The 23,180-nt window shown below is 41.2% G+C and overlaps 1 pseudogene across 1 annotated transcript; it reads right to left on the bottom strand.

Annotated features, from left to right (window-relative positions):
* Positions 1–1,326: 1,326 nt before the first annotated feature.
* LOC143578801 (putative alpha,alpha-trehalose-phosphate synthase [UDP-forming] 10) lies at positions 1,327–19,777 on the bottom strand (annotated as a pseudogene). The gene is made up of 4 exons (XR_013143334.1): positions 19,631–19,777; positions 3,788–5,745; positions 2,580–2,852; positions 1,327–1,842 (listed from the first exon to the last, which is right to left on the bottom strand). The product of XR_013143334.1 is annotated as a putative alpha,alpha-trehalose-phosphate synthase [UDP-forming] 10 (transcript).
* Positions 19,778–23,180: the final 3,403 nt, after the last annotated feature.

Raw genomic sequence — 23,180 nt, 5'->3', positions numbered from 1 at the left:
CGACCTTTACTGTTGGCCGTAGCCTATCCACCAACCAGCATGGCCTGTGCGTAGTCCACTGTTGGTGGAACAGGAATACTATTCAGCCGGCTATACCTTCTAGGAAACCTACCTTCGGCTATAAATACTCCAACACCTTGGAATGGTAAGGACATCATCTGATATCTCAATCTTATCTAGCAATCTCTTAATATACACTTATATTCAGAGCAATCTAGTCTGATTCTCACGCCGGATGGTGGTCACAAGGAGGAACCCCCCCCCCCCTTCTCAGTGACGAGCTTACGGTGTCTGTTTTGCAGGTCCCCTGAAGAACAACTTTCTCTGCTAGACCTCATCCTCGTGGGAAACATTACTTAACCCCCAGATTATCTATAATCTGTCCAGGGTTCACTTAGTGTTTCTTCAATCCGAGATTTAGTTAGTGACATGCAATGGTTCACTTACCAAAAACATTGTAATAAAGTCGCCTCATGTGGGGATGCTTCAACTCAAAAGTGGTACATGTTGGGTGGAGTAAGGGGCGATCTGGAAGAGATTTTAAAAGATAAAAATTACTCAAAAGGTTTAAAGTTTATCGTTAATGAAGTTGGTGATAAGAGATTTTGCTTATTATAATTCTTTTTGTCATGTTCAGCTAACTTTCACATAGTCATAACGGTATAAGGGATTTTTTATTCAATTGTATGAACGACTTGCTCAATTTTCATTGTTGGGCGTATAATTAGTTGTAAAAAGTTAAACATGCGCTATCTGATCATACCCGGTACACCCATAATTACTTTAGTTAAGAGATGGACGATCGGTTTGTAAGAATATGGAATGTGCTATAGATTATTGACGAAATTAAACGAGACTATGTCTATGCAGTTAAATCAATTATAAAACCAACATTGAATTCTGCAACTTAATCATATACTCTAAATCTGAAAGTGACTATATTACATCATAATCGAAACAAATCGTTTAATTCGGTTTATCCTTTATGCAATTAGTGTGTTATAACAAACCAACCAATCAATCAACTTTTACAATTTTCTTTTTCATTTACGAGTACCGAACCAAGTACTCTTACTTAGACCCGAGCGTTGAGGATAGCGGCAAAATGACATGGCATGGCTTAAACGCCCCAACACCGCGTTGGGGCTTTAAAGTGGGGGCCGTTAACGGGTGGGTTGCAATGTGACTAGGTTACAATGAGTGACCCATCATCCGATCAGACACTATTTCAAATGAATGTGGTCTTCGGGTTCGTCACAATTAGAATATATCTACATTTTCTAAGATCTAAACATTACATTTTTTCGGTCATAAAACACCAACCCAGCCTCTTCAACACTTATTTAAAATGTTAAAAATGAAGGGTTTGGGAACTCATCAAATCCGAAACTTAACTAACAGGCAACTTGACTAACAAGAAACTTAACTACCATTCAAAGATTTTCACCGAGCTCACCAAATCCTAAACGGTTTTCCCAAAGAGAAAACTGTGCAATTTTTTTTTTTGGTTTGCCATGTTGCTGTACCTTAAAAAACCGCATCAAACGTTGTTACCTGGAACCGAGGTGGATTATTACTAGGTTTAGGATGTGAAGTATTAGCAAGCCCGGATAATAACTTGACAACCTCAGTTGTATCATCAAGGTAATATTTAGCCTTGCTCGGTTTCCTTCCAACTGTGCACGCAAATATTTCTGATGCGTTTGAAGCTGCATTAACAATACTTTCGAACATGTCTTCATCTGAACGATCATCCCCGATGCATGTGATGAAATCCGGCGGTTCTCCGTTTTCTGTCATGGTTGAAAGTACCTTTTCTGCTACTAAGCCTTTGCTCACACCCTGCATAAATTATTTTGTACAAATTTAGTCATTTTAATAAGTATCTTACGTGAAATTTTCACTAGTTTGCATCTGTCTTTATTCATAACGGTCGAACAGATTTAAAAAAATAACGTCGATTGTTTCAACTGGATTCATTCAATCGGGTCGAAAGTTGTCCCGAGTGTGTTTTTATGAAAAAAAAACAAAGGAAAACTTTTGGACAAAAGTGTTCCATACCAACCCGAATCGTCCACTTGGCATATATGTATAACTTATGTGTCAGGCCAAGTGTTTAATTAAAACCATATATTAATCTTGAAATAACAAATTTGGCACACAAGCTACTAAAATAAATTTAAAATTTTGACAAAAAGCTATCACGGTCAAACCAATCCGAGCGGCCCGTTTGATATGTTACCTGACACGGGCAGTCATGAGTTTCGGCAAGTTTATAAATGTTTATTCATGACAAGGCGTGTCGGACTGTCGGGCCAAGTGTAATTTAATAAAAAAATATATATCAATCTTGAAATAACAAATTTGAAACAAGTGCAAATCCTAACCGGTTAACCGAAACAAAAACAGTTAATTTCAATAGGTTAGTAACCAGTTAACTGGTAATTAACGTTGGGTATAATTTGTGATGAAGTTATACTTGATTACTTGGCCCTAACACAACAATCTGAATATCGGTCCTTTTGGCATATTACCCGACCCGACATGTTTAAACATGAAAAGGGACAATGGCTGTATACCTGAGGTTTAACTTCAACTATGTGTCGGCCCCGTTTAACCAAAGCGGGCTCATTGGCAAGCACATTCTCTAAATGAAGCAGTAGTTCATTAGCTTGACACGAACCAAAGTCAGGGTCAGCATCTTGATGGTGCCACACTAGACCACTATCTTTGACTTCAATAGTTGAACCATCTGTTGCCTCTTTATACAATTCCATCACAGGTTTGCAATTTCCTTCCACTCAAAGTCAACGCCCACTAGACCCGGCTGCCACTCTGAATTTTTGTTCCATCTGTAGATTAAAAGCCATTAAGATTACATTTACTCGTTTATCTAGTTCGGCTTGTTTCGAGCTCATTTTTAAAGCTCGAGCTTGGCTCGATTACTATTTATTAATTATTTTGTAAGTTAACTCATATACATTGTTTATAACAAAACATATATTATTCAGTTATTTTTACCATATATATGTAATAGTTATAATTATTTTGTAAATTAAATGTATATGTATCAAGACATTAAATTAATTGTATAAAATATGGCTCGTTTCAGCTCGCGAGCCTGCAGGAGCTCGATAAATGAACCTCAGGCTCGGACACGTTTACTAAACAAGATTATTTTTAGGCTCGCACTCGTTTAGGCTCGGTCGATTCGAGCTTTTAGCAAGCCAATCTTAAGTAGCTCATAAGCGGCTTGACTCATTTACACCCATAGTTTTACCCGGTCCCATTGGCTAGCATGGTACTAGTGTGTCCCATGAGTTTTCTGGTAACGGGGTTCTCACGGTTACTATAAAAATATTACATTCACACAAACAAAAGTTTTAATTTACCGACTAAAATTTCATATAAACTGAAATGGACAAAGAAAAGTGTTTTGTGGGCTGGCCAAGAACTGTTGCACAACACGCCCAACCGACCCGGCATTAAAGGTGTACATTTTTCAGCATTTTCCCAAAACTGTTCCGGTTTGGGTCAACAAAAGTCAAAGCGGTTTGAGATTAAATCGATTCGGGTTAAAAGCGGTTTGAAAAAGTCAAAGGGTCAGGTTTGACCGATTTGAAACCGCATTTTAACTGTTCCGGGTTTGATGAGGCTGGACAAAGTTTCAACTTATATGGGTTACAACCCGATTTCAACCTAATGGTTTCTAACATACCGGGTTTGATACTGGTTCCGGGTCGGATTACAAATAAAACTGGTTCAGTCAAACAGGAAGTTTTCATACCTCCATAAATACCCGTGTTCAGCAGCTAGGCCCAGCCTCTCACACGGGTCAAGCCACTCGGTCAACGTATCTTTCCCTCTTCCACTAATAATAAACACAACATTCTTCGGATCATCACACAAAGTATTCAAAACATTAATAAGTTCCGGCCCAGGAGCTTTCACAATAGAAGAATGAGGCACAAGCGTCCCATCATAATCCAAAAATATAGCCCGTTTATTTGACCGCTTATAAGCAGACACGATACAGTCAGCAGACAGTTTCCTAAACCCCGGGGATAAAGAAACCACCCGAAAACCCAAACCGAACCCGATACCCCAACAACGATTATTATAATGATCTTTCGATGCCCGTTCTAAATCTTGCATAAAACTACGAGCCCAATACGCCACGTCATGCGAACTCACATACCGATAATGTTTTTCATGCCTTAATTGTTTCTCTGGTTCTTTCATAACTACAGCCGAGTTAATAGCTACAGCAACCGACTCAATATCCCATGGGTTGACCCGTATGGCCCCACTTAGAGACGGTGAACACCCGACAAATTCAGACACGACTAACATACTCGTACGCGCTGCATTTTCTTCAAAATGAGGCGAGTGTTGTCTGCAAACAATGTATTTATACGGTACTAAATTCATCCCATCTCTGACGGCGTTAACTATGCAACAGTCAGCCATGGAATAATAGGCTGACTTTTCATAACGGGCAACAGGCCGGTCAATTATAACCACTGGCTGATAATCAGGCGACCCGTACGCCTCGTTGATTCTGTTTAATATCAGATATGTCTCCCTTTTTGCTTCTTGAACATCTTTTCCTGCACTCCTTGCAGGATTCACAATTTGGATTAACACAAGTTTACCACGAAGTAAAGGGTAAAATTGTAAAAGATATTCGAAGGCGAGTAGTTTAAGACTCAACCCTTTAAAAATATCCATGTCATCAACCCCAACTATAAGTTTTTTCCCCTTGAATCTTTCAGCTATTTCCTTAACTTTTCGTTTTGTAATCGAAAGATCTAAAACGGATTCAAGTCGACCCATATGAATGCCCACGGGTAAAATCTTGATGTAAACGGTTCGACCCAAGTAATCAAGCCCGATATGTCCTCTTTTAGACTCGTAATCCAAACCCATCATTCTACTACAACATGATAAAAAATGACGTGCGTAATCGAACGTATGAAACCCGATTAAGTCACAGTTAAGCAACCCTTTAAGAATCTCATCCCTGACAGGTAAAGTTCTGTAAATTTCAGATGAAGGAAACGGGCTGTGGAGGAAAAACCCGAGCTTGACCCGATTACAACGGTTTCTTAAGAATGTAGGTAAGATCATAAGATGATAATCATGAACCCAAATGTGGTCATCTTCCGGGTTAGCAACTTCCATAACTTTATCTGCAAATATCTTATTTGCAGATACATACGCCTTCCATAAAGCCCGGTCAGCATGGTCAGGTGACATGGGCAACATGTAATGAAAAAGTGGCCACAGTTGATGTTTACAGAAGCCACCATAATACTTCTTGTAAACATCATGAGGAATAAAAGTGGGAACACAGTTATATTCTTCTAAAAGCTTCTGAGCAACTTCTTCTTGCTCACTAGCATCTACTTCAACCTTGAGTGAACCTATATACACAACTTCGCTTCCAGGGTCAAACCCGTCTTTTAGCTGCCATAAAAGTGAATCTTCATCAAAACTGAAGGTCAGCTTTAGAGTATCGGGATCGCGTTGGATATGTAAGGGTAGCATATTTGCCACAATGATCTTTCTTTCTCGACAACCGGATGATGTTTTTTCTGAATCGGCAATGTTGTCGTCGTCTACACCGGCTATGATTCCTGGCATGGTCAACACTCGTGGAAGATTTCTGGGAGTTTGAGGGATGTCCAACAGCTTATCAGGTTCTAAATCCAAAATGTTTGCATAAGATTTTGATGACATAATCTGTAAAGTATAATTTTAGAAAATAAAGAACAGATGTGCAGATGTGTGAAATAAGTTGTGTTCTGTTAGCAGTTTGAAATTTGCTTATTTTAAACAGATTATTCTTAGTAGATTCAAAATGACCAGTTTACCCTGAAGGTGAAATAAATAATTTTTGAAAAGTTGATTATCCTTATAAAGCATAAGCTGCTCAAATAAGCAAATCCCAAACACTACACAATTAGAGGCAAAAAAGTATTGATGTTACTCTATTTGACACTTAAAAGTTAAAAACCTCATGTCAACAATTACTTCTATATATGATATTGTCTACTTTTAGCCCCAAATCAGCAAATATTAGAGATAAATGAATACATCCAAAAACATCATCACCATAATGATTCTCCACAATTTTAAAAATAAATATGTAATTAAGTTGACACTCAAAACTCAAATATGGACTCATGTGATGACACTAATATCAAAGCTGAAAGGTACTCTTTTTGACACTTAAAAAACTGATGTCAGCAATTACTTAAAGAACAAAAGTTTTTTTTAAATTGTTTTAGAAATAAAATAAACCAAAAAAAGCAAATATAGACTCAGGGAAAGCGGTTTTTGGTCATTTATTCAATGACTTTGTTTAAATCAGCATCAGAAAATAACAAGCAGCCAGTGCAACACAAGCTTGCTTGCACTACAAAAGAATTTGTTTTTACTTCCTGCTATACCAATACTTCTTTATTTTACAACAGGTTGCAGTAATCTGGATTCCTATGGTTCTAAGAAGGTCGATGAATTAGTTACAACTCAACTGTTCTTTTAATCTAAGTTTAGATTAAAATCAGTATCAGTCAACTTTTTTTTAAACTATAAGACTGTACATACTGGCTAACGCCCCTATCCGCATCAGCCACATAAGACACCAAAACGCGTAGAGCGTGAGAGGCGTCAAGGGGCTTGGATAAACGGGCGTGAGGGACTTGGGTGTGGGGGCAGCCTATTTTCTAACTAATCACCATCCAACTCACAATTTTTATTAAAAAAATAATAATAATTCTGATTCTAGTTAAACCATTACGTGTTTTTTAGAGAAAAGTTAGTGAGGGTCTCATGCCTTCGTGGCAGTAACTTTTACACTTTTTAGTTAAAACACTACACATAGTCTAACCAGTCGATTGAGAATTGACAGCCAGATTGTCCACAGTTTAACATTTCAAAAATATAGAAACAATTTTTGGAAAAGTACAAGTTTCTAGAAATTGAGGACATCACCATAATTTAAATCATTTTTCAAATAGTACATTGAATTTCAGATAATAAAAAATAATACACAAACCTTCAGTCGTACCCTCTTTTATCCATTTTAGCTATAAATGCTCAACTGGTTATTAACTAATACCTCAAAAAATATAAATCAAGATTGCTTCAAACTACAGAAAAAACACACACACTAGGCTTGCAGGATACTAATTATCATCTAAAAAAAAACACACACACACACACTTAACTTAACTTTTAACAAAACTTTTCATTAACATTCTAGAAACTAATTCATACCTAAAAAATCTATATCTTCATTTAACCTAAAATATCCTACAGTTTCCTGTAAATTAACAACAAATGCCTAAATCTCATCTACTTAGGCCGTCCTAGTGGGCGACAAATGCAAGGCGATGGGGGCGATTTTGACATGCCCCCCCGGGCAACAAATGGGGCGATTGTGGGGTGGGGGGCGAGTTATTTATCGCCGGTGTATGTTTTCTTTTTATTATTATTATACTGTATGTGAGAGAGAGAGAGAGAGAGATGTGTATATATAGGGCTACAAAAAACACCATTACACCAATAAAACAAAAATCCATCATTTGCTGATTGGGCGTCACATGACACAAAACGCCCCATTTTTTAGTCCCTTAACTACACATAACCTTGAAAATAAATTAGCGTCTTAACAGTTAAGAACTAGATATATAAGATGTCTATAGAAGAGAGAGAAAAAAGAAGCATACACACACACTAGGCTTGCAGAATAAAATATATATACATATAATAAAACAAAAATCAATTAAGTTTCAACAATTATTATTCTTATTCTGTGATCAAATTGATTGAATAACAAATATTATCCTACAATTTCCTGTAAAACTAAAACTAATTCATACCTAAAGAACTTAATTAAAACAATATAACCTAATATTATCCTACAATTTCCTGTAAATTAACAACAAATTAGCGTCAACAGTTTAACAACTAGATATACATGGTATATATATATATACACAAACACACACTAGTACACTACACACTAGGCTTGCAGGTTACTTTTTTTTTTTACTGATTAAGTGATTATCATCTACAATTAAATTAGCCCTAAAAAAAATCTACAATTAAATTAGCCCTGCTTGTGGTGCGCACATATGATGTATATATGTGTGAACCCTCGGGTGGGCAAAAGTGAAATTGCACTAATTTTGACGTTATTTTACTAATCTCGTGAAAATAACGTTAAAAGTGACGGACGGTTAATCAGGCATCATGTAGTGGCGTTGATAGCCGAAAGACAAGGGTACATGCACCGATCAGCCGGTGTCCCGATGATTGAGTGCTATGTGCCTTATGTCCAAGGCTTGATGCAAAACTACTATCGAGCCGGGGGTCTCACTGAAAGCAGCCTCTCCATCCTTATAGGGTAGAGTTAAGGCTGTCTACATCTTACCCTTCTCAGACCCTACCATAGATTTGCTATTGGTGGGATATACTGAGTACGATGATGATGATGATGATGATGAATTAAATAATAATAATAATATAATTAATAAAAAAGAATTAAGTCTCAACAAAGTCTCGATTAGCATTCCATTGCCTAAATTTAAACTAATTCATACCTTCATTTAACCTATAAACTAATAATAATAATAAAAAAACAATTAATTAAGTCTCAACAAACTCTCGATTAGCATTCCGTTGCTTAAATTAAAAGTAATTCATGCCTTCATTTAACCTATAATATTAACAATAATAATAATAATAAACACACACACACACACAGAGACATACTTAACTTTTAACAAAACTTTTCATTAACATTCTAGAAACTAATTCATACCAAAAAAATCTATACCATCATTTAACTTAAAATATCCTACAATTTCCTGTACATTGACAACAAATGCCTAAATCTCATCTACTTAACAACAAATTAGCGTCTTAACAGTTAAGAACTAGATATATAAGATGTATATAGAAGAGAGGAAAAAAAAAGAAACATACACACACACTAAGCTTGCAGGATACTGATTATCATCTAACATTTAGAAAAAAAAAATTAAGTCTGTATATAACTTTTATAAACTATATATAATTGACTTATATAGAAACACACACACTAGCCTTGCAGAATAAAAAATATATATAATAAAAAAAACAATTAAGTTTTAACAATTATTATCCTACAATTTCCTGTAAAACTAAAACTAATTCATACCTACAGCACTTAATTATAACCTAATATTATCCTACAATTTTCAGTAAAATAATAACAAATACCTAAAATATCCTACAACTTCCTGTAAATTAACAACAAATTAGTGTCAACAGTTTAACAACTAGATATGCATGGTATATATACACACACACTACACAGTACACACTAGGCTTGCGGATTATTATTATTATTTTTTTGAACGACCAACTAAGTAACGCCGGGTACTCCGTAAGCGGCCCCTATTGGCTAAAGGTAGCCCGAGCCGGCCACTAGTCCGGACGGACGGAGCACCCTAGCAGTCCACCTATTGAGGGATTCACCGGATAAAACCCGACCCCCACGCCCGCCAAATGGCACAACAACGAGGAGCCGGTAAAACCAGTTGAGATCAGGACTCGAACCCTGGCAAGTCAAGGTCATCCCTCATATCTCCCATATAAATTGGTGATAGTGAGGTTTGAACCTCCTACCTCTCACTTGTAAAGTGAATGCTCTACCATTTAGCCACAACCAATTTACAGGCTTGCAGGTTACTGATTAAGTGATTATCATCTACAATTAAAAATTAAAAATTAAAAATTAAAATAATAAAAAATAATAATAATATTTATAAAAAAAACAATTAAGTCTCAACAAACTCTCGATTAGCATTCTGTTGCTAAATTAAAACTAATACATACCTTCATTTAACCTATAAAATAAATTAATAATAATAATAATTAAAAAAAACTCTCAACAAACTCTCGATTAGCATTCCGGTGATAATGATAATTAAACTAATAATCTCCTAAAATCTGAATTAAAACTAATTCATACATACCTTCATTTAACCTGTTAATAATAAATATGATATACGTATGAAGAAACACTAACCGGACCCCGGACAGATTACTGGTAACCTGGGGGTTGGAGAGATGTTTCCCACGAGGGGTTAGACCCTTGGAAGATGGTTCTTCTGATAACCTGCAAAACAGACACCGTGAGCTCGTCACTGAGAAGGGGGGGGTTCCTCCTTGTGACCACCCTCCGGCGTGAGAATCAGACTAGATTGCTCTTTAAATATAAAAGTATATTAAGAGATTGCTAGAGCAGATATCAGGTATATTATGATGATATAAGATATGATATGATAAGATGAGATGGTCATACCATTTGTGGTATTTATAGCCGAAGGTAGGTTTCCAAAGAGGTATGGCCGGCTGCAACAGTATTCCTGTTCCACCAACAGTAGCCTACGCACGTGCCCTGCTGGTAGTTGGTGGGTAGGTAGCGGCTGATAGCGACCAGGCCTGCTGTATACTATTCCTGTTCCACCAACTGACGGCTACGCACGTGGTATGGCAGTAGTTGGTGAGTAGGCAGCGGCTAATAGTGACATACAGTGCAGGAGCATTCTGCTCGCCATACTGTTGTCAATAAGCTGTCGTATCTTTAGTCAGATCTTTTTCCCATACCTCGTCAGGTACAGTACAGAAGATCTTCCTGTATCGTACGGACTGGCTTATTTGGGCGGGAGTATTCCCCCTCCCGCCCTTGTGCGGGATTGTTCCCGGCTTCGCTCATTCCTTCAGGTGACACTGAGTGATTGAGAGCTAAGTGCCTTGTGCGTGTAGCCTTGCTGCGCGGGTGGCCTTCCCTAATGGCTTGTATCCGAGGCTGCGGGGACAGGCGGAGTCCTTCACCATTGGGAGGCATTTCCTGCGGGACCAGCTTGCGTACTGCGCGTAAGGACGTCACGTCTCTGAGCATGGTTGGTCCTGCGGATCCAGTTGGTTTCTGCGCAGACGTCCCTGTTTAAGGTGAGTCTTGCGGGTCCAACTGGGCTCTGCTGGGACCTACCTCTTCAAGTCCCCCCAGTCCAATGTTCTTCTCATGCGTATTTAATAAAGTGAGGTGAACTTTTGGACTTAAGCAAAGGGTTTTGAAAAATGTTTTTTAAGGTTTTCCATGGGGATTCTTCCCGCGGAAGTCCTTGTCACTTGCAGAAATTCCCGAGTTTCCTGCTTGGTCTTTGGGTATGATGCGGGCAGGTCTGTAACCTCCTCGCAAGTCAGGAGCGTTGAGTCCCACTTGTGTGGATTCTCCATGAGGTTTTGGTAGTTTTGAACATAGTGATCAATTATGTTAAAACCACCAATTCCATCCTGGAGCTTCAAACAACGTAGTTCTCGACGTTCCCACTATGCGGGGATGTTATTTCCGTTTCCGCAAGCATTGCCCAGAAGATCCTTCTTGGTTTCAATTCCCAGCGGAGCGCTAGGTATGTGAAGGGTTTTGCCTTAACACTGTACCTGCGCTCGTCTTACGGTTACTTTACTTCCAAGGTATTCCTGGCGTCAATTCCCTGCGGGTGCTAGGTATGTGAAGGGTTTTGCCTTTACACTGTACCCGCACCCGTCTTATAGTTACTTGGTTGCCGAGGTACTTGGCTTCAATTCCCTGCGGGTGCTAGGTATGTGAAGGGTTTTGCCTTAACACTGTACCCGCATCCGTCTTACGGTTACTTGTTTCGCCAAGGTTTTCTTGGCTTCAATTCCCTGCGGATGCTAGGTATGTGAAGGGTTTTGACTTAACACTGTACCCGCATCCGTCTTACGGTTACTTGTTTGCCAAGGTTTTCTTGGCTTCAATTCCCTGCGGGTGCTAGGTATGTGAAGGGTTTTGCCTTTACACTGTACCCGCATCCGTCTCACGGTTACTTGTTCGCCAAGGTTTTCTTGGCTTCAATTCCCTGCGGGTGCTAGGTATGTGAAGGGTTTTGCCTTTACACTGTACCCGCATCCGTCTTACGGTTACTTGTTCGCCAAGGTAAGGGGGTATTTTCCCGCTTACTTTTTAAATTTTGAATTTTGAAATTCGAAAGGTTGGTGGAAAGATAGGAACAGTCCAAACCTCTGAAACGTCGTGCGACAGTTTCTTCTGACTGTGTCAGGACGTGCAGGAAGTTATGGTGACGTGACATTATATGGTCATTCCAGACGCTTTTTACGGCGCGTGGGCGCGATTTTTCGGGCGCGTGGCCGCGAAATTACTGGCACACGTCCTGTCAACAGCTGTTGCCAGCCTGCTTTTTGCCACGTGTCATAGTTTCATTGCACCTTCGATTTCTCTCTCATCCGCATTAAATTCACCGCATTTATTGCGATTAGTATATAAAGGGGGAGAGGCCTCTTTGTAATCCACACTTTCACCTTTCTTCTTCTTCTTAGTGATTTCCGGCAAATACTCCCCTTTTCAGGCAAGCATTTTCCCGAAATCACTTTCTTCTTTCTGCAAAATGTCTTCCCATGATGCTGAAGCTGTAGCCGACGATAGGAGTACTGCTGGCGAGTGCCAGTGTGCTCTACCTGTCGATCAGTACCAGTATATCGTCAGGAAATTCATGCTTGAGTCTCTTGAGCCTGAGTTTCCTGAATCCCACCAGACTGTGTACGATGCCCCCAGTGGCAAGATCGGGGTATATGCTGCATTCTTTGTTTATGGGAACCTTAGGTTCCCATTGACAAAGTTTGTGTACCGTGTCCTGGAGAGGCACGGTGTGCACCTGACCGAGGTGCATCCGATGGCGATTGCCAAGGTCCGGCACTTCGAGTGGGTGTGCCGGATTCTGGGTATTGAGCCCTACGTGGACCGCCTGATGACCTTCTATACTTGGAGGTGCGTCCAGGGGTGGTACACCCTGACAACCCGTATTAAGGGTTTGAAGATCTGCGTGACCGAGCGCAGTCTCCGATCGTGGAAGCGGGAGTTCTTCTACATCTCTGCCCGCGCCATCCCCATTGCCATGAAGTTTAAGAAGGGTCAAGCGCTTCCGAGCCTTCACGCTTCCAGTTACCAGGAGGCGGAATGGTTCGCGAAGATATCCCGGGTCCAATCTCCGGTTTACCGGTTTGCGGAGTCCGGGATGGTGATGCTGGGGATGAGCCGGGTATGGAAGGAGGCGTCTCGGTTTCCCATCCTTCTCGAATACGACTCTATTCCTTATGGTATGTCTTGTCTTTCTTGCTGATATTAGTTTGTCTTCTAACTGTTTCTTTTCTTTCAGAGGGGAATGACTTGGAGTCGCTCCTGTACCCGCGGGAAGCTGACGGTCCCGTGCGGGTGGGCACTCGTGCTTTAGACGAGAATGAGTTGCCCATCCTGGAGCAAACGGCGGATCGGTTTGTGGAGGTCTATCCGCCGGGCCAAGAGATCCTGAGCCACCGGCGGCCAGGTAAGGCGATATTCTATCCTCAACCCCTCAATGCTGTACCTGCTGCTGGATTTCCTTACATCCTGTCTTCTTCTGAGGAATCCGCAGATGGTCCTCCGCTGGTGCGGAAGAAGAAAGCTGCCGGTGGGAAAGGGAAGGAGAAGGTGGCCTCCACAGCTGATCCGGTGCTTCTATCTGACACCGAGTCAGATAGTGAAGAGGTGGCGGGGAACCCCGGTGGTGAGAAGACCACTGCTCCGGAGGCTACGACTGTTACCTCCGGAGAACCAACGACGACGGTGACCGGCGTCAAGAGACCGGCCCCATCGGGATTGTCCCCGCCCGTCCGTACGTTCAGGCTCAAGAAAACCCCATCCTTATCTTTGTAGATTTTACTAAATTTATTTAAACACTTATCTTCTTGTGCAGGCGTGGATGTTGACGCATTCCAGGGTGAAGTACCGAGTAGTACCTCTCCGCCGATGACGGTAGGCTTGGTCAGCCTACCTGAGGCGTCGACCCAGGCGCCTGCGCCTGGTCCCGCTGGTTCAGTTGCTCACTCTGAGCCGACTGTTCCAGCCGAGTTTACGCCACCGCCAGCCGTGAGTGCGATTTTTACGGCGTCCTTCACCGAGCCGGCGGTTACGATTGCTGCGGATTCTGCGGCAGCGACTGCGGCGGCTGCCACCATGCCCCCGCCACCGGCACCGACGGCCGGCTCATCAGGTACGCATGGGAGTACTCTCCAATCCTTGCCACCTTCCCATCTGCCTGACCTTTTGGATGGGTTTCCTTTGGGTTCAGGTGATGGGTTCGGCGGCTATCGGCCTGTTATAGACCCTACAGGTGCGTAGGGTTCCTTTGGCCCTTTTTCACTTTTATTTTTATCATCTTTTCCTAACTGCTTTTTTGTTTTTTTTGCAGTGTCGGATTCCAATGAAGTGTATGTTCCGCGATGGAACATACGCCGAGGAACAACCCTTCGTACCCCTGTGGAGTGCGTGGAATGGGCTCGCCACGCTGCTCCCCATGGTGCGTTGGGGGAAGCCATGGCTAGCTACCAGGAGGGTAGGCTAACCAATGAGCTTCGGGTTCTCCAAGCCCGAATGCAGCCGCGCGTCGAGCTGCTTTGTCGTGAAAACGACAAGTTGAAAGCAGCTCGCGCCAAGGACGTATCTCAGGCGCGGGCTCTTCGGGAGGAGAACCAACGGTTGGCCGCAGCTGCTGCGGAGAAGGAGAAGGCCTTCAAGGCCCTCGAGGTTGAAGTTCAAGCGCGACTCGAGGCCCGCTCCAAGGCTGCCCAAGCTGTTAACGAACAGCTTCGGCTGGCTAAGGAAACTGCGAGGAACGCAACTGAGAGGGCCACCAAGGCTGAGGCCGTTGTTGAGCCTTTACGCGTGGAGAACGAGGAGCTCAAGGCCAAATTAGAGGCTCTCCAACGTGCTCATGATGCCTTGGCCATGGAAGATGCCAAGAAGCTCCAAGAGATCCTGGACCAGAGGGGCGTGCTTGACCACACCGAGCGGAAGCTTAAGGGCGTTGAAGAGGCTGCTGCAAAGGAAGTGCAACTTGCCAACCTCAATAAAAGCGAAGCCGAACGCGCCTGCACCCAAGCCCTGGTTGCCAAGGAATGGCTTCTTCGAGAAGCGTTGCCTCAGGTATTTTAGCTTTACGTCTTCACGCTTTCCTTTGTACATAGAAAAGGTGTTTGACACTTGTATTTTCTTTGTAGGTTGTGCATCGGGTCTTCTCAGAGACATCCTACGACGATGCTATGAGTGCAGCCCTCAATGCTTCTCACGAGGATGGGGAACGGGCTGGCTTCCTGCTTGGTCTAGGGTTCGTTGAGAAAGGCTTCCCGCCTTCCAACTTCCCTTTGTACAATGTTGATACTGAAGCCATATATGACCAGGCAGTAAATCAATACGCCGCCTTCCCGCATCCAGTGGTGGAGAAGGTGAACCAAGTAGCTGCTGCTGATGATGGGTTAGCTGTCCTTAAAGCCTTCCTCGAACCGCCTCATTCTTCTGATGGAGCGGGTCCAAGTGGAGGCGGCCCTGAGGCTTGATCCTGAAGATCCCTTCCCATTGCTAGGATAGTCTTGTACGGATGTATTTATTTTTCTTTTCGTAGGCGGGTAGTTACCCGGCCATTCTTGTAATAATTCATTTGTGAAATATTAATCTTTTTGCGTATGAGATTGTTATTTCCTTCTTTGGGTTCCTTGCTTTATAAACTTATGACTTGCATACTTAGTTTAAATTAGCAATTTTCCAAGTGTTTAGAATAAGTTAACCTGTTGAACGTGGTTGATAATGGGTTAAAGTTTTGCTTCCTCTTTCGTGATTGTGCGGGTAGAACCGTCACTTGCACTTAGTAGGATGGCAAAACTTTACCCTTATCTGACCTGCGTGTAGGTTTTCCTCATCCTTTGAGGATAAGTTAACCTTTGAACGTGGTTGATAATAGGTGTGAAGTTTTGCTTCCTCTTTCGTGATTGTGCGGGTAGAACCGTCACTTGCACTTAGTAGGATGGCAAAACTTTACCCTTATCTGACCTGCGTGTAGGTTTTCCTCATCCTTTGAGGATAAGTTAACCTTTGAACGTGGTTGATAATAGGTGTGAAGTTTTGCTTCCTCTTTCGTGATTGTGCGAGTAGAACCGTCACTTGCACTTAGTAGGATGGCAAAACTTTACCCTTATCTGACCTGCGTGTAGGTTTTCCTCATCCTTTTTAAGAATTGTTTTGAACCGTTCGACGCGCGGTTGTCCATAGGTTAGTGTTCAGTTTCCTTTAATGATTCATGCGGATAGACCGGCACTTTCATTTAATGGGATAATTGAACTCTTCCCTTCAACTGACCTGCGTGAAGGTTTGCCACGTTATTGGGTTCGTGCGGGTAGGACCGCCTTCCCACGCAACGACTTCACGTAATGTGTGCCGTCACCAGTGTTACATAGTTTAACCGTTCGACGCGCTGTTGTTGATAGGTTATTGTTCAGTTTCCTCATTATGATTCGTGCGGGTAGACCGGCACTTTCATTTTTGGGTGCTGAACCTTTTCCCTTCAACTGACCTGCGTGAAGGTTTTTTCACATTATTGGGTTTGTGAGGGTAGGACCGCCTTCCCACGCAACGACTTCACGTAGTTATGCGGTGAAAGCCGGCATACTAGTGTTCAGAAAAGTAAAATCATCAGCTTCGATGTTCTAAAGAGGATCATTTCCATTAGAAGTGGCTCTTGGCCTTTTCTTTACAAATTGGAATTGATTTACATGCAAATTGTGTAAATGAGCTCCCTTCCATGTTGGGATGGGAGTGCCATCGAGCCGATACGCACCTGGTTCGTGATCTCGTTCTTTACGCAGCATGTAGTCTCGACATTGAAGCTGGAACTTTTATTCGTGTTTTCCCCAGCTGAGGTTCTACACGCACCCGCCTGCTCAGCCTTTATTGCGCCACGAGGTGCGCGAGCGTCCCATCTCTGACAAATGTTTCGACCATGTCTTTTACGTCTATGCATTCTTCAGTGTTGTGGCCTTTTGTCTTGTGAAAGTCACAGTATTTGCTCCGATCAGCATCATGACGATGTCGGATTATTGGAGGCTTTGGCCATGGGAGCTCTTCAGTAGCGAATATCTCAGTGACGCTCTTGGTGAGTGGCGTCCATCTGGAGTTCCGGTGCGGATGTACATTATCCCTTCCGCCCAATCGATGTTGCAAGCCGGATGAGGTGTCATAGTTTACCCTTGACTGCCAAATGCCTAGCTTCCGCTTTTTATTTAATCGGGCGGTGAGGACGTTGTCTTCTCTCGTTTTCTGAGTGTAGAGGTTTGTGCTCTGGGGGAGATCTCTACCCAGTTGCTTCTCCGTTTCCGCGTAGCGTTTTGCTGCTGTCATGAAGGCATCCCATGTGGATGGCATGCCATCTTTACCCGTTAGGGTGCGGATGAGCTCTGGGTCATGCGCGCCCTGGATGAAGGCAGCGCGAACAAGATCTTCGCTGATATTGCCCAAACTTAGCTTCTTTGAGTTGAAGCGAGTGATGAAGTTTGGCAGAGATTCATCTTCTTCTCGTATGCATTTGAGGATTGTCCATTGCTCCTCGGTATACTTCCGTTGCTGGCTGAAGTGTTGGCTAAACTTCTGCTGGAAGTCTGCCCAGTCGTAGATGTGGTTGACCGGTAGACGATCAAACCAAGCTCTAGCAGCCCCCACAAGCGTCATTTGGAACATGTAGCACCAGGTGGGTTCCGTCCAATTGCTGACGGTTGCCCCCGCTATGAACCTGTTCAAATGATCGTCTGGATCAGATATACCGTCATATGTGCGTATGTTAGGCATTTGTTTGGCACTCTTTGGGGCGATTGCTTCCGCAATGTCCCTTGCAAACCTGGACGTTCCTGCATTTGCAATGTTTGGTCTGAACGTTTTGGAGAAGTCTCGTGGACTTCCACCTGTGCTTTTTGGTTTGAAGGCTTGTCCAAAATGCCTTTTCGGTTGGGATTCCATTTCCTTACGCTTCCCTTTTGCCCTATGGCGAGGGTTCGCGTCGGAGTCGGATTCCTCCGAGTCATCCTCCCAGTATTCGAATTCGTCGGCCTGTTGTGTGGAACGCAAGCGTTCGTCCAACTCAGCCTGGAATTCCTTTTGTCGTGCCTCCGCCCATGCCTTAACTTCATCGAGAGTTTGGCGGGGGAGTCTTTGTTTCTCAAACTGGGTATCAGTGGATCCCGGTAGGCGATCATTTACTGCACTTGCCCCAGCTTGAGTAACTGGGGTAGTGTTCGTAAAATTTACTTCACTTGCCCCGGCTTGGGTAACCGGGGTAGTGTTTGTAAAAACTGTGTTACCGGTATTCACCCCAGTAGCTGGGGTTGTGGTTACCGGAATTTCTCTAACCATCTTTGTAGAAGTTTGAAAAAACTGGAGAAAAATAAAGTTCTAGCTTTATGCACGGATGGCGCCAATGAAGAAACACTAACCGGACCCCGGACAGATTACTGGTAACCTGGGGGTTGGAGAGATGTTTCCCACGAGGGGTTAGACCCTTGGAAGATGGTTCTTCTGATAACCTGCAAAACAGACACCGTGAGCTCGTCACTGAGAAGGGGGGGGTTCCTCCTTGTGACCACCCTCCGGCGTGAGAATCAGACTAGATTGCTCTTTAAATATAAAAGTATATTAAGAGATTGCTAGAGCAGATATCAGGTATATTATGATGATATAAGATATGATATGATAAGATGAGATGGTCATACCATTTGTGGTATTTATAGCCGAAGGTAGGTTTCCAAAGAGGTATGGCCGGCTGCAACAGTATTCCTGTTCCACCAACAGTAGCCTACGCACGTGCCCTGCTGGTAGTTGGTGGGTAGGTAGCGGCTGATAGCGACCAGGCCTGCTGTATACTATTCCTGTTCCACCAACTGACGGCTACGCACGTGGTATGGCAGTAGTTGGTGAGTAGGCAGCGGCTAATAGTGACATACAGTGCAGGAGCATGCTGCTCGCCATACTGTTGTCAATAAGCTGTCGTATCTTTAGTCAGATCTTTTTCCCATACCTCGTCAGGTACAGTACAGAAGATCTTCCTGTATCGTACGGACTGGCTTATTTGGGCGGGAGTATTCCCCCTCCCGCCCTTGTGCGGGATTGTTCCCGGCTTCGCTCATTCCTTCAGGTGACACTGAGTGATTGAGAGCTAAGTGCCTTGTGCGTGTAGCCTTGCTGCGCGGGTGGCCTTCCCTAATGGCTTGTATCCGAGGCTGCGGGGACAGGCGGAGTCCTTCACCATTGGGAGGCATTTCCTGCGGGACCAGCTTGCGTACTGCGCGTAAGGACGTCACGTCTCTGAGCATGGTTGGTCCTGCGGATCCAGTTGGTTTCTGCGCAGACGTCCCTGTTTAAGGTGAGTCTTGCGGGTCCAACTGGGCTCTGCTGGGACCTACCTCTTCAACGTATAAAATCAAAACGCGTAAACAGTTTATAACAAGTTAACAACTATATATAAAAGATATCTACTAATAATAATTCAAACCTTCATTTTAACCTACAATTTCCAGTAAACTAATTAACAAATAAATAATAACTAATAAATCTCATCTACGTAACGTAACGTAACATCATTACGCGTAAACAGTTTAACAACTAGATACAGTTATAATATTTATATAGATAGATCAAAATGATATGAATATATGAATATATGACGTGGATACTTACGGCGTTAGATTATAGAGTTAACCGCCGATACGTACAGCCGTTCGTTGGAGTTAACGACGACGAGGAATATTCCGGTAACGAACGGTGTATCGCCGGTAATGAGAGAGAGAGAAAGTGAGTGGAATCGCGTGGGGGTTAATATTAAGAGAGAGAGAGTGAGATAATAATGATAATAATAATAATAATAATAATAATAAATAGATAAAGAGGATAAAGTTGACATTACTTTTAACTATGGTTAGTGTTATAAGAGTTATAATAAGTTATTGAGTTAACTTTAACTATGGTTAGAAGGGTTATTGGGTTTGAGGTGTGAGTTTACGGAAATGACCTTGGGTTTGGTGGGGTATTACCAGTTTGGCATTATCAAGTTAAGCTCGAGTTTGACTAGGCATGAGCTCAGCTCGTTTAATTTACACAGTACTCGAGTTTTTTTATTTCTACTTTTAAATTTTGAGCTTGGCTCGTAAGTGGTTTTTGAAGCTCGAGCATGGCTCGTTTACTATTTCATATTTAATTTACATATAGCTTGAGTTTTTTGATATCTGTTTCTAAAGCTGGAGTTCGGCTCGTAAGTAGTTTTTGAAACTCAAGCATGGCTTGTCGACTGTTTCATATTTAATTTACACATAGCTCGAGTTTTTTTTATTACTGTTTTTAAAAGCTTGAGCACGGCTCGTAAGTAGTTTTGCAGCTCGAGTTCGACTCGTTTAGTTTTTCATATTTAATTTTTTTTATATTTATTGCAAGGAGATGCCTGGGTTCAAATACCGACATGATTGGGTGCGGGACGTTCTTTGGGACATCTTAAGGCGAGCTAGGATATCAGCTAAAAAGGAAGCCCCCGTAAACTTCCTTACAGACCCCACGGAAGGGAGATCCACTCTACGACCGGCAGATTTGCTCGTCTTTGGTTGGGCCGGGGGAAAACACGCTTGTGTTGACCTCACAGGGGTATCTCCCATAGCTGGTTTGAGGGATAATGGGTTTGTAGCTGGGCAAGCAATGAAAATGGCTGAAACGAAGAAGGTGGAGAAACATGTTAAAGCCTGCGAAGAGAACCAACATGTTTTTGTCCCTCTGGCTTTTGATACATTTGGCTCCTTGGCACCGGAAGCTATCCGTTTTCTAACCAGGGTCCAACAGGTTGTGCATAGCAATGTGTCGACTCCAAAGGGGCAGGGGTATGTCTTTAGCAGGTTAGGGTTTGCAATTCAGAAAGGGGTGGCGGCGCAGCTTGTTGCCCGCCTACCTGCTATATTGATGTAATATCTATGTTTCTACATATTGGAACCCAATTTTTGACACATCTAAATAAAGAAAATTGATATGTTTATTTAAAAAAAATTATAATTATTTTATATATGTTTTAATTTTTTGCAATTATAATTTTATATATAATGTTATAAATTATACAGTTATTTTCGTAATATTATATAGATTAACTAATAAGTATTAAATATATATAAATAAATGTATATTAATGACAAACTTGTTTATACTCACGATTCGGCTCGAACTCGATAAGTACGGAGTCGTGTGAGGATTACTATTACGAGAGAGGGAGATTGAGAAACAAAGGATAATGTTGACATTAGTTTAACTATGGTTAGTGTTTAGAGTTATAATAAGTTATTGAGTTAACTTTAACTCAATGTTGTAAAAGTAGGATTGCAAGGCCGAGTACTCTCCGAGTACTCGCTATAAGGTATGTCATCGAGGCGAGTTTCTGTAAATCCGCCTAGTTACTAAGAATTGGACAAATGTGGTCAGCCTCAGCCAGAATCACATCTTATCGGTGAACTTTGACCGATTTTGACTCAAAAAAAATAAAACATAATTGTTATTTCAATAATATTAAAGAACAAATATCATTTTTTAATTAATGATTAGTAATTTTTAGAATATTTTACATTTAAAAATGTATTTCTTTTATTTATATTGATATTCACCTATTTTGTTATAAATATTAGTAAACTTATAATATTTGACATATATATAATAACCAAATATTAATTTTCTTTATATTTACCATGTCCGAATTCTCCGATTACTCTCCGAGTACTCCGATTACTCCCTCCAAGGGGGTCAGCCGCCTAGGGACCGCCTAGCGACTTTTGCAACATTGCTTTAACTATGGTTAAAAAGATTATTGGGTTTTGAGGTGTGAGTTTACGGAAATGACCTTGGGTGTGGTCAAATGTGGTCAGCCTCAGCCAGAATCACATCTTATCGGTGAACTTGGACCGATTTTGACTCAAGAAAAATAAAACATAATTGTTATTTTAATAATATTAAAGAACAAATATCATTTTTTAATTAATGATTAGTAATTTTTAGAATATTTTATATTTAAAAATGTATTTTTTTTATTTATATTGATATTCACCTATTTTGTCATAAATATTAGTAAACTTATAATATTTGACATATATATAATAACCAAATATTAATTTTCTTTATATTTACCATGTCCGAGTACTCTCCGATTACTCCCCGAGTACTCCGATTACTCCCTCCAAGGGGGTCGGCCGCCTAGGGACCGCCTAGCGACTTTTGCAACATTGCTTTAACTATGGTTAAAAAGATTATTGGGTTTTGAGGTGTGAGTTTACGGAAATGACATTGGGTGTGGTCAAATGTGGTCAGCCTCAGCCAGAATCACATCTTATCGGTGAACTTGGACCGATTTTGACTCAAGAAAAATAAAACATAATTGTTATTTTAATAATATTAAAGAACAAATATCATTTTTTAATTAATGATTAGTAATTTTTAGAATATTTTATATTTAAAAATGTATTTTTTTTATTTATATTGATATTCACCTATTTTGTCATAAATATTAGTAAACTTATAATATTTGACATATATATAATAACCAAATATTAATTTTCTTTATATTTACCATGTCCGAGTACTCTCCGATTACTCCCCGAGTACTCCAATTACTCCTTCCAAGGGGGTCGGCCGCCTAGGGACCGCCTAGCGACTTTTGCAACATTGCTTTAACTATGGTTAAAAAGATTATTGGGTTTTGAGGTGTGAGTTTACGGAAATGACCTTGGGTGTGGTGGGGTATGTGTGACATTATCTTGTAGTGCGAATGTGAAATATCTTTTGGTGTGTCAAGTTAAGCTTGAGTTTGACTAAGTCTGAGTTCGGCTCGTTTAATTTATATAGTACTCGAGTATTTTTATTTTTATTTTTAAAGCTTGAGCTCGGGTCGTAAGTAGTTTTTGAAGCTCGAGCATGGCTCGTTTACTGTTTCATGTTTAATTTACATATAGCTCGAGTCTAGTTTTTTATTACTGTTTTTAAAGCTCGAGCATGGCTCGTAAGTAGTTTTTGCAGCTCGAGTTCTGCTTGTTTAGTTTTTCATATTTAGTTTTTTTTATATTTATAATTATTTTATATATGTTTTAATTTTTTACAATTATAATTTTATATATAATGTTATAAATTATACAGTTATTTTCGTAATATTATATAGATTAATTAATAAGTATTAAATATATATAAATAAATGTATATTATATAAATTATATTA

The sequence above is a fragment of the Bidens hawaiensis genome, unplaced genomic scaffold (genome assembly GCF_021521415.1).
Source record: "Bidens hawaiensis isolate Kalapana, Puna unplaced genomic scaffold, B.hawaiensis_p1.1 tig00029340_1, whole genome shotgun sequence".
Taxonomy (NCBI): Eukaryota; Viridiplantae; Streptophyta; class Magnoliopsida; order Asterales; family Asteraceae; genus Bidens; species Bidens hawaiensis.
The sequence above is the reverse complement of the archived record's forward strand: the minus strand, read 5'-3'. Positions and strand labels throughout refer to the sequence as shown.